Source organism: Capsicum annuum, chromosome 7 (assembly GCF_002878395.1).
Source record: "Capsicum annuum cultivar UCD-10X-F1 chromosome 7, UCD10Xv1.1, whole genome shotgun sequence".
In the NCBI taxonomy this organism is placed as follows: domain Eukaryota; kingdom Viridiplantae; phylum Streptophyta; class Magnoliopsida; order Solanales; family Solanaceae; genus Capsicum; species Capsicum annuum.
This window is the reverse complement of record NC_061117.1, coordinates 44,106,405-44,119,295: the sequence shown is the minus strand read 5'-3', so window position 1 is coordinate 44,119,295 and position 12,891 is coordinate 44,106,405. Positions and strand designations below refer to the sequence as shown.

At 33.8% G+C, this 12,891-nt stretch overlaps 1 pseudogene; it reads left to right on the top strand.

Annotated features, from left to right (window-relative positions):
• Positions 1-1,119: 1,119 nt before the first annotated feature.
• LOC107852789 lies at positions 1,120-3,920 on the top strand (annotated as a pseudogene).
• The last annotated feature ends 8,971 nt before the right edge of the window (positions 3,921-12,891 follow it).

Sequence of the window (12,891 nt, the reverse complement as noted above, 5' to 3'; positions counted from 1 at the left end):
TAATTTTAAAGGCTTCTTACTAGAGTATTATTGAGCATGCCAAGATGACTAAATCTATAAACAAGGCTACTCAGGTAAGCACCATAATTTTATTTTACACCATAATTTTATTTTACTTATCTTCTTTTCTATTTTGCTCAAGCGGCCTATGATACCTACTAATTACAAGTAGATCATTCTCACCTCTACTATGCCCTTTTGGTGCAGATCCTAGCATGAGTACGACATGCGGAGGTTGAGATCGTGTTGTTAATTATTGTTATTAGAGGTACTGGGTTGTTCTATTGTTTAGACGGATTTCAGATCTCATTCTATTTCTCTTATGTCTTTATTTGGATTAGAGACATATTTTGCACTTTTCAGTTTTCAAATTTGTAATTAGATGCTCTTATATTATGACACTAGATTTTGGGTTGTTTTATATTACTTCTTCAAATTTTTTGTTTTTGTTATATATATTTCATGATTGGCCTAACTTTGTTCTAGAAGTCGGTGATTGACTAACTTGTCAAGGTTAAACCGTGATAAATGTCATCATGACCCTATTTTTGGATCGTGGCACTCTAATGGTACCATCACTTTTTCTTTTTTAAGTAACTGCATTAGTTGTAATTTTTCAATTCCAAATGAGGTCAAGCATCGCTCACTCACAATAAGCCATCACATTCCCCATGGTTAGTATTTTGGCATTACTACATGAGAGAGAGAAAATGGTGTGTGTGTGTATATACATGCATTTACTACAACCTCCTTCCACTTTTATTCGTCCGGATTAGAAACTTCAACAGATAGCTTGTCACTTACTTCGTAATTTACCCTTCTTCTTAACTATAATCATTTTTCAATAAATTAAATTTATTATACTTAAAAGGGTGATATAATAAAATCATCATTCTATTTATTGTTGAATGTATCAAATAATATTGGACAAGTAAAATTAATTAATGAAGTAAATTACAAGACGAAAAAAGTACTGTAATTATAAGAATCTTTAGATTCTTGTAATCTTCTTCTCTTTTATATATGATTTCTCCATTAACATTGAAGAAACCTATAGGATTAAAAGGTTGTGTCGCCGTGAAATCTTCTATTTCTTAAAACTAGACAACAAAATCAAACATGGAGAAGTGATTCTTCAAAGTTTTCTCCTCGGAAACCAGTGCAAAATAAATGGTAAGTATATACTCCCCCCCCCCCCCCCCCATGGTCTATGCTTTCTCATAACTTTTAACTTGAATATATAGATATACACAAAGGGGAAGCCCTTGGTAGATTTATATCAAAAAAAAGTTTGATACAAAATGAACTTAGAAACCTCATGTTATTTTACATTTTTTTTTCAAGTATACCTTCTGTCTTGACCATGGCCAGCTCAAGGGCCACGCAAGTAAAGCAATGGTTTGAGACCCCCAAAAGTTTAGGGCCTCATTTTTTTCAAGCAGTTTGACTTGACATAGAATTTAGAAATAAAATTTTTGTATTTTTAAATGGAGATCAAAACTAAATCATAAGTATTTATGTGGTTATAAATCATCTCAAGATAAATAAGGTTTAATGAAATTGTTTTTAAAAAAATTGAAAAGTATCTTTTTTTTTGGTTGAAATTTTATGGTAGAAAAGTACAAGATCTTTATATACAAAATTACTTAGTCAATGTGATTGATAGTAAGGGATGGTTAATCTATATTCTAATAATACTCCATTCATTTTAATTTATATGTCTTAGTTCTATTGGGAGAGTCGACAATTATTTTCTTTGAGAATGATTTTTTAAAATATTTAGAATTGTTAACTAAATAGACTTATACTATTTTTCATATAGTGTCTATATACGTAAATTTTTTATAAATAGTATATGTAATGGACTTATACTATATTTTAACTTTAAAATATTAAAGATTTTTTGTGTGGACTTACGCAAAACATTAGTTGGATTTGAAGTGTCTTAGTAAAGTTTCTCTTTAGGCCCCCATAATTCTTGAGCCACCTTGCTCTTAATCTATTACTCTTGCCAACTCTTAGCATTCAAATTTTTTAAAGTTACGATTTTTTAAAGATGTGGGTTGTGAATAAGGAGAGGGAAAGTAAGAAACAGGAAAGATGCCTTGTGTGATGCAAGAAAATTTTATATGAGTATTTTATATATGTTAAATCTCCTAATTTATATGATTTTTTATGTACAATACAGTCAGTAGATGTTCTAAATTGCATATATCACTTCCAAATTATTCATATCGTGAGTGTTGAAGGAAGTAACATTGGAGTAAAAGTATGAGAATGCCTCAACTTTATTTTGTAATTTCTGAAATAGTTATGTTCTTAAATTGTAACTTGAAAAAATCTCAAACTTTGAGTTTATTTCCACCTTATATTGGCTGATTTTATTATATGGTCAATCTAATTATAATAGATTGATGTTGGTCTATATTAGTTTTCCTAAAATGAAACTATTTTTTAGAAAATTCCCCCAGGTTTTAGGGATTACAAGAATGGAAAGTTACCTAAGAAGGTCTCCTTAAGGGATCGACTTGGCAATATGTGGCCTATAGGAGTGACCAAAATAGGAAGAGAAATTTCTTTTCAGTATGGATGGCCGAAATTCATTAAGGACAACAAGTTAGAGAATGAAGACTTTCTTATTTTTGGCTATGAAGAGAATAGAATATTTAGCTTCAAGTTACTTGGAACTAAGCGATGTGAAAAGAAAGAGGATGGGGGTTTAAAATTAGGTGTGATGGACGAAAAAAAAGAAATGAATGTTGACCATCAAAAGAGTATAGAGCCAAAAGAGAAGAATTGGGCTAGTGATAGCAGCAGTAGTTCTTTTTCTGATGGTAGTGACAAGGATTTCTTGGAGAATGAGGATATGGACTACGATCAGAATAAAAAGGTTCCATGTTCAAAATGCAAGGATGTGCAAGAGGAAAAAGATGATGAAGATGAGGAAAAATTTGAAAAAGAGGAGGAAGATAAAGAAGAGACTAAAAAGGCGACATATTCCAAATGCAGACATGAGGAAGAGGTAGAATATACTGATTGCAATGATGATAATGAGGAAAGGAGGAGGAGGGAGAAGAAACTGAGGAGGAGGAGGAGGAGGAGAAGGAGGAGGGAGAAGAAACTGAGGAGGAGGAAGAGAATGGGAGGCCTGGAAAATTTAACAATAAGGAGTCAAGTTTAAAAGGTAGACACAAATTAAAAATCTTTATATCTACTCTTCAATTTCATTTTATATGTAATTCATTTCTTTTATTGTTTGTATGTTATAGAAAAATATAAAATCTTCATATATTTGTACGTGATCTTATGGTCATATAAATGTCATGAAATATTTAAGAATACAAGTTATAAAGGGTTTTAAAAAGGTTCAATTGTTTTGTTACTTTTTGGAAAAGATGTGAAGAATGATGTTAAATCTCATTCTCTAGCACTTTTGATAAGTGTCAGAAGTCTTGTTTCTTTCTCAAAGTCCATGTTAAATAGAACACCATCATTTAAAATGAAATGGGTAGAGTATCTCTGAGTTTGCATGAGATTTATGTTTGTCCACTTGATCAGTTAACTTTCTTGATTCAGCTGGTTGGAAAAGAGCCACTGCTCGAAAGGTGAGTGATCTCCATGACATATTTGGTACAGATATATTCAAAAGCGGTCATACAACTCAGCCAAAAAATCCTTACTTTGTAGCGAAAGTACAACCGAAGAGGAAAAATCAGCTGGTAATTAAGAACCTATAACTATTTTAGTGAATGATATTATATATAATTTAATCTTATTACACTGTCATTCAACCAAGTCTTTTTTCCAAATTGCAGTATGTTTTAGCTGATGTGGTGAGGGACTATAAACTTGAATTCCCTTCAACCATGTCCATTCGCGACTTTGCTGGCAGAGAATTTAAGATGAAAGTCGTGAATTGAAAGGACGGCAGAATATGGTTAGTTGGTGGATGGTGCATTTTATGTAGGTGGAACCTTGTGGAGAAAAATGACAAGTGTATATGTGAATTTGTGAGAGAAAAATGCAACATAGGCCTTTACTTACAAGTTAACATTCTCCATGAAGGAGCAAGTTCCCATTCCAACAATAAATTTATCAAATAGTTTCCTACTATTTAACATAGTATTTTTATTTTTATGTCCTTAAGTGTTGTTATGTGTTGACAAATTTTGAAGACTACAAGTACTGTTGTTGGTTAAAAAAAAAAATGAGGACTGTTTTGATGTGAATTAATATCTCTGGAAGTTAATCCAATTGATTTGCGTAAGACAATAGTCTAGTTTATTTACATTCAATGTTACTACTTCTCTTGGAATTGCTAAATCTTGTTGGAAAACATGGAATGGCCATGAATTCACTTGCAAAATTCTGAACTCGTTATGTTTTTCTCCATGCACCCGATATATATTCTGTACTAGTAACGTGAATTTCTCAGGTAGTCATCTAACTAACGATTTCTTTCCACAAACATAATTGTATTAATTCTTTTCATTTTATATTCGCAGGGTGCAATATATCTTGGAGTTGAATGGCTCTTAGACCATATTAGGATAAAATCACTCCCATCCCAGTGGTGGATAATATTCACTAAATATAAGGACAGTAATCCTTTAGAATCTACAGTAGGTCATACCGAACATGTTTTACCTATGTGAATAATTAAGTACATTACCATCAAAGAGTGCAGTAAAATTTAGTAAACATTTCTATGACCTTAATTTGAAGTCTCGGGCTCGAGTCCCATTCAAATGAAAGGAGTATCATTCTAAATTGAAAGGCGGATTGATCCCTTGTCAATGTTTGAGATTCCAATTAAGAATGAACAAAGAAAAAGTATAATGTGTTGATTTAGAAACTCTGCATTATGCTGCAGCTAAAAAAAAGCAAAAGAGAAATGTGTAAATTATTTGATGCAATTACCTAGATTTTTGGTCTAGTGTGTTTCTGTTACCGTACTAAAGTCGTACTTCTATGCAAACACAACTAAGTTGAAAATTTGAACAACAATTGATAATCATTATAATGATGATGAAGATGACTTAAGGTTGTAATAAACTCCGTGAAACAATGTTGAACTGGTCACTCCAACATAGCAATGAATATTCTCATAAATCCTTGGCAAAAGCATCCTTGAGTACAACTCATAATCATTATACGTGCATAACTTATATTGGCAAAAACATCAGTACCATTTGTGTTGTGCTGAGCAACCTTGAGTTGTTAGAGGAGTTGCAGTGGCTGTGCCATATTCATTTGACTCAAGGACTTTGGTTCCTTACCAATGATCTCCATCAGTTCCTCACTTGTCTCAAAAGCATTATTCCCTTGATGATTACCCTAGAATTTACTTGGTTTTGTATATTTAAAATCAGAAGACAACCCATGGATTTTATAGCATTAATCTATGTCGTGTCTTGGTTTCTTACAGTAATTGCAAATCAAGGTATCTTTTTAGCCTCAAAACCTCCCTTTGCCCTTCATTGTAATAATCCTCATTGTGATTTTTAGAATGTTCTATATTTTTACCATTTTTCCCTCACTCGTTATTGTTTTATATAATTTATGAGTTGTAGAAATGGTCTGCACGATCCCTGATGTGTTTGAAAGTGATTTATATGAGTTTCTGATTTTGAATAGATTTTATATGACTAATTTGACTTCGGTTAACATTTTGTTATCCCAGTATCAGATGGTGATTCTGATAGTTTCATTAGATCTAAAATATCAATTTTAAGTTAGTAGCTTAGTTAGTTCGGGTTCCAATCTTTTAATTTTATTGACTATTACTAGTTAAAATAAACTAAGAGGGGTCCAGGTGGTTAATTTATTATAAACGGACATTTTTTGTAAATCTGATGATATCGTTGATCTTAGAATATTATTTCCAAGCTATTAGCATATTTTGTTTTTGTTAAGGAGGTTCCGAATGAGTTTTGCATGAGTTTGTAAATATTTTGGGTGTTTTGGCCATATTTATGTAAAATCAGTTGATAAAAAGGCTTATGTAACACCACATGCTTTCGGGCTAGAATTTCAATCATCCTTCCTACATAAAAAGACCTAAACTCAATGAATTTTAATAATATATTAGCGTGGATAACAATTCTTTACGGTGGGAACATCTTTCGAGATGAGTATAAGACATAAAAATCTCCTAACTCAAAGTTAAGTTGAGCACTGTCCTACCGATTGAATTTTTAGTTGATGTTTTTACTTGGGCCATTATATACTTTCTATATGCATTTGTATACCAGACTAGACACTCCAATCCTTTCGGCAAACTGGATTGAGGTCTTGAATGATGAGTCAATGTCAAACCATACATAGCTCGTGGGGTATTTTTAGAACATGTCGGGTATGCCATCTAGCTCAGAATTAAAGAATAGAGTTGAGTCAATGCTTTTGTAAGAATGTTTTGAAGCTTATTAATAATAACCATGCATTTTGATCTCTATCATGTTAAATTGATTTCACAATGCTCTTGATTATTCTCTATGAAATATAGGTTGTTTTTGAATTGTTCTGCATACCAATTGGGGTATGAGTAGTATGGTCCTGTTCGTACATTGACTAGTGTTGGTTGATGGGACTGAATAGGTTACTAGAATGGATACGACTTAGGGGATACGAGCCGTATAGAGGGATATGGGTCATTTGGTTTAGGTTGTTCTTTCACTTAACCTTAGACTTGGTAACTTAAGTTGGATCTGAATTCGAGTGGCTCACCATGAGATATAAGACATGATGCAAGTCGTATCTTGTACTTGTATAGTGGACAGTGTTCAAGCCTCTTGGTATTCTATTCTACCGAGGGTACAGCTGGAATGTACAGATCGTATGTTGTGGATACGACTTGGTTGGATGAGTTGTATACTGGATAGTGTTGGGTCCAAAAGGTTGAGGTTAGGATACGAGTGATGGGTGCCACTCGTATAGGAAGGGTGGACATTTACCTACTTAACTTAATAGGACCTCACGACTTCTAACCTACTTGGTAGGTTATTTAATCTATTATTTTATTCATTAATACTTAGAAACTATTCCTAAACACTCTAAAATCCTCTCAAGAGATTTTAGGGAAAGCAAGAGCTAGGGTTTCATCTTAAGATCTAATTTGGGGATATTATTTGTGATTTCTCTTCGTCTACTTTGTTAATTAAGACATTTTCTCTTCCCTTATTTTTAGTTCTGGCTAAAGACGTGATTTTTATCATTGGTTTTCATGATTTAATTATTGTATGGTTTTGAATTTTTCAAATATGATTTAGGGGTTTTGTTATAAATGATTGGTTATGGTTTCCCATGATTTTAATTATGATTTTATATGTATTAATGGTGGTTTTGGATTATTGAATTACATGGAATGGTTATTTATAATTGGAATTGATTTTGTATATATACTATGCCCTCAATGTGTTTGACAAAATGCTTATAAAGATATGTTTATTGCATTGATTACTTTTAAATGGAACTCGTGTTTGTTTTAAACTTGGTTATGGAATTATGCATGGTTTGGAAACGTAAATGGCTAAATGGTCATGCTTGTGGGGTACATGGAATCCCCTAAGTGGTTTAATATGGTAAATGAAAGGGTACTTGAAAATCCCCTTTAAGCTACTTATGGTTGGCTATGTATAGTACTTGCAAATATGGTTAGTATGATGATACCACTACTAAATTGCCTTGGATAATAAATCGTTAGTGGGTTGGTGGGAAATGGTTTTAATTGGGAATTAAAGGGGGATGTGTAGCTAATCCGTGGAAGGTAGAGGTCTCGAGAGGACCAAAACTGGAAACTCATATTTGTCGATATGAGGTTTGGTCTTGGTGACCGTGTGCATGATGTCACACGTTATTTTAAGGGATGTACTAGTAATCCCAGGGTTATCTGCCCTGGACATGTAGCTACACGCACTGGGGCCTTTCAACAGGGGGAGCTAAACTCATATTGCCCATGGGTGGTTTAGGATGGAAATTGGTACACAACCCAGATAAATGTTTTAAAAGCATGCTAAATATGGTTCCTTTTCCCGACACTTATGCATATGTATGATTGTATGAATCATGGATGGTTTTTACTTGGTTTTACAAATGGCATTATTTTATCCTTATCTTGAGTGCATGCTATTAATCACTCTAATGTCGGCTGTATACACACGCTATGTAGGAACCTGACATTCTACTCCTCGTACATAGTGATTGACTCGGGGATCAGCATTTGGACTGGAGTGGTGAGCTTTCATCTTTTCAAAAATTGACATTTTATGTAATGGATATCTTTACACACATTGATTTTATTTTGGATACTAGTTTTTGCCATGGTTGGGGGCATGCCCCAACTAGATATTTTTACTCTTTCGGTTAGAGGCTTTGTGGTACTTCTGAGGGTTAGTATGGTTGGAATCGGTATTGGTATTGGCCTTGGCATTGGAATGGTTGGTGGGTTGATACCACATGACATGATTTCTCACTGTTGAATTGTACTATATTTTAGGATTGATTATCATTATATGTTTTTGGAATCCATTTGATTATGGCTTGGTTTATGGCCTTCGATTTGGTTTGGTTTGATTGGATGGTTGGTTTGGTACAGTTGGACTCGGTTGGGTTGATCATGGTCGTGAACCTAACCCAGAGTCTTCATCAAAGAATTTATGCTTTCTTGTTATAAGTTCAAAATTCAGCTCATCAAGGCTGCATAAGGTGGTTGCGTTGGGGGATAAGAGGTGGTCCTCGATCCCGGATGGACATGGGATGCCCATTACATCTAGGCCCTGGTTTGGGTCGTGACAAGTTGGTATCAGAGTTTTCGGTTCATGGTCAATAGGAAAGTCCATAAAGCTGTGTCGAGTAGAGTCTCTTTTAGGGGTGTGTAGTGCGCCATACTCATAAAAAAGAGGCTGCAAAACATTTAAGAATGTTTCACTTTCTTGGTATTCTATTTTCAAGCTTGGAGTCTAAAGTCCTGGAATCTTCTTTGGTCCTTGTTTGTTTGTCTTTCAGATCATGCATCTTAGATATGGAACACAAGGAAATTCTTCTGTCCCATCTGGAGATAATGCTGAAGGGGTATGCCCTATGTCGGGGGTTTTGTCACAACCTGACTTTCGAGTCATGATGGAAGCTACCTCAACCCACCAGTAGGTAAGCCGATACCATAACCCAGAGCCAATGCAATGGGTTACATTGGTGGAATCATCCAACATGGATCTATATAGGAACAAAATAGAAGAACAATATTCCACAAATGAAACAACTAACATCCAAATATCAATCCCATGACCTAATAGTATAAGTACAAGAGCAACTCTAAATTCGACAATAGAAATTACAACTCGAAGTCTGATAAACTTAAATAGTTTTATACAATTGTCTTGAATACAAAAGACAAAGTAATGATAAAGGGAAAGAGGGAAACTCAAATTCCAAGAGCTCACCCTATCTCCTGATGATCAACACGGCATGATGTCGAATCAACGACAATAACTAGAATACGGGTCTACACAAAAAAGATACAGAAGTGTAGTGTGAGTTCCAAAACATGGGTACTCAGTAAGAATCATCAGCCGATTGAGCTACATTATAATATTAGGACTATATAAGGTAAGACAATAACTTAAAGTCAAGGTATAGGATCGAACCTAAATCTCCTCTGATATCACTGTATACAATAACTAATCCACTAGGGTAATAGCATAATGTATCATATCAACATATATTATATTCTACATACAAAATGAGTAATCGTTTTGAAGAGTAAAACCAAATATATACAACAAGAACCACGTAATTACCATAATCAGCATACCAACCATCATTAGAATATAAGGCATAAGAACTTAGCACGATTTCCCATACCACTGGGAAGTACACACAAAAGAATACTACAAAGAACTCACCACGGCTTCCCATACCACCAGAGAGTAGAACAAAAGATCAATCCATCAATATATCAATCCACAACTACACAACCACACACCCAAGGCCACAGGTTCATATTCCCACCTAGGCCTCTTACCGAGGTCTATAATCATCATAAATACTGGAATTAACACAATAAAACCGATATCATCATCGCGTAGTTATATAGTTAATTAGCCACTAACTCATTAACAAACTCCGTTTTTAGTCTATATTAGCTAATCTCCATTTCTATTAGCCAACTAGTTTGCAAGTCTTTTAGATACTAGTCATTAAATAAGGAAAAGCTACAAGTTCCCAACACTATTATTTATCCAACCATAACAAAGACATTTTTAGTTAGCATCATAATTATATAAGTCATCAATTTAGCCACCACGACATCACATACTAGATGTCAACTTAGCTAATCGTCATACAATACTAAGTTTATTGTCATTAGGCATGTCACAACCTGGAGGACTAGTTCTTATATTTAAACCAAGTATAGTCCACCAATTAGCTTACTAGGATCCTAGACCACAAGTCATAGTCATTTATTAGAGGAAACAAGTTATTACATAATCCACTTTACTAGGGGAAATTCCATAACGTAACCATTTATCCAAGTCAAGTTTACTTATTAGGTGAGCCCTTAGTTCTTCAAAACATTACATATACCAATTAGCCTTAACCCAATATTCGAAATATTCTAATTTTAGTTACTAATTTGAGTTAACAAGGGTCACACCTCTTATCTAGTGATTAATGACAAAGAATGAATAATCAATTTACCAAGAGATATATCATGTCCCAAGCACACAAATTGGTTAGTTGTACACAACATACCCTCACATATTAGTTTTGTCATATATACTCACTACGCATAGTACCATCATAACATCTTTAACTCTTCAGGATTCACCAGGCATCATCACCACATCAACATAACCTCCGAATTCATCGGGCATTATCATGATATCAACATATTCTCTGGATTCACCAGCATCATCATAACATCATTACCTCTTCAAAATTAATAGGGCATAATTATAACATCAACATATCCTCTAAATTCATCGGGCATCATCATAACATCATTAGCACATCTCACAAGACAACCAACATTCACATACATATGTAGTCAAATCAATAAACATGTACAAGACACTATAATAGAGTATAAGTGATATAAGATAACACATAGCATCATACTTTACTATTAGTCAATCATTACATAATAGAAGTAGATACATAAACATAAATATCTAAATGATATACACAATCACCACTTTTCCAAGGTTAACATGTTTATTAGCAATTCAATTATAAGTTAAGGGCATGCTCTTTAGATGCCTCTTTTACTATCACTTTTCACAATACCAACCCCAAAAGGGATACCTTTCACATAGCACTAACTTAATCATTAGGCTTGGTTTATAGCAAAATTGGTAACATAATTTGAGGTCCACTTGGTGAACAAATCAATAAGCCAAGCAATAGCATAACTATAAGTTCAATAAACAAGAATTTTCAAGGCTATCCATATCAGGACAACAAGATAATCCATAAAGTATACGCATCATCCAACCATCATTCATATATATAAACTGACAATCGATTTTAACCATTATAATCTTAATAACTTAACTTAGACGTTCATCAAGTAGATAGGTCACTAAGGAATTACATAGTTCAAGATTAAGGTGGGTCAAGTCCCACTCTTAAATCCCAATAATGCCAAAGTTTACTTTTACAAGACTAACTTCTACCCAGAATTAGGCTAGGTTATCTAAATTACACCATCAGGGCTTATCAATCCATACTAGGCCTATAAGGGAAATTGTTTTTCAAACAATCTTCCTAAGTTATTCCAAACACTAAGGCAATTTCATAACTAGTCATATCAAGGTTACATACTCTCAAGGTTAGCTAAAAACATTATTCTCAACTACTAGAGCAACTAAAGTATTCAAATTCTATTCATAAGACTTCAAGTAGAACAATCCAAAGTTCTAGACTAAAGGCCAAATATCAAAATTTAGAAGTTTAATAGCCTACAATAAACAACTGATCCCAAGTATCTCCATTCCTCCACTTATCATCTAAAACCCCACCTAATATCACAAGATATCAATAATTATACTACAATCAAGATCAATCTATCTACAAGTAAGCCTAACCTTCCTTGAGTCAAATTACTCATGAACCAACAAGCTTTGCCTTCCCTTTTCTTGATGCTTCTCCTTCCACGAGCCAAGCTATAAACAACATAATCTAAGCATCATTACAAGAGCAACAACACCCATTATGGCACTATTATGCCATGGGTCCAAAATGACACTAAACCCCCAAGTGGGTCCCACCTTCGGAAAATGAGTTTTTGAGACCAAACCATAGTTAAACCATCATTAGGGAGCTATAACTCTCAAGAGATTTTATTAAAACAATTTGGGTCTAGAAATCAAGAAATTAATACCAAATTTGAAGGAATCTTACCTTAGATTTGTAGCAAAAATGGATTACACAAGTTATTCGAGCTCCTAATCAGCCCACAAAACTCACTTTTAAGTCAACAAATCTTTATGGCTGCTAGGGTTCTCAAAGAAGTGAAAAATTCCCCAAAATCGGCCAAAAGGTCCTTTTATACGAGTTTAAATGGGCCCGCAAGGTCAAAACTTATTTTTGACCTCCCGAACTCATTCAGACTTTGTTTTTCGTAAATGAACTATGTAATCCCACTAAATTTGACATTCTGGATGCATTGGTGAAGTTAAAGTTTTCCATCCGAGGTCATTTAGGCCACTTTTGGGTCCCACACCAATATATTATGATTTTTGACTTTTTGACTAATGCGTGGAAATGAGATCGGGTGTTATGGGATCCAAACTAAGGGTTTACCTATCCAAAAATTGATATTACATAGATGCTAGCAAATTTGAAATTTTCATCCGAAATCATTTTACTTAAGTTTTTGCTGGATGGCCATTT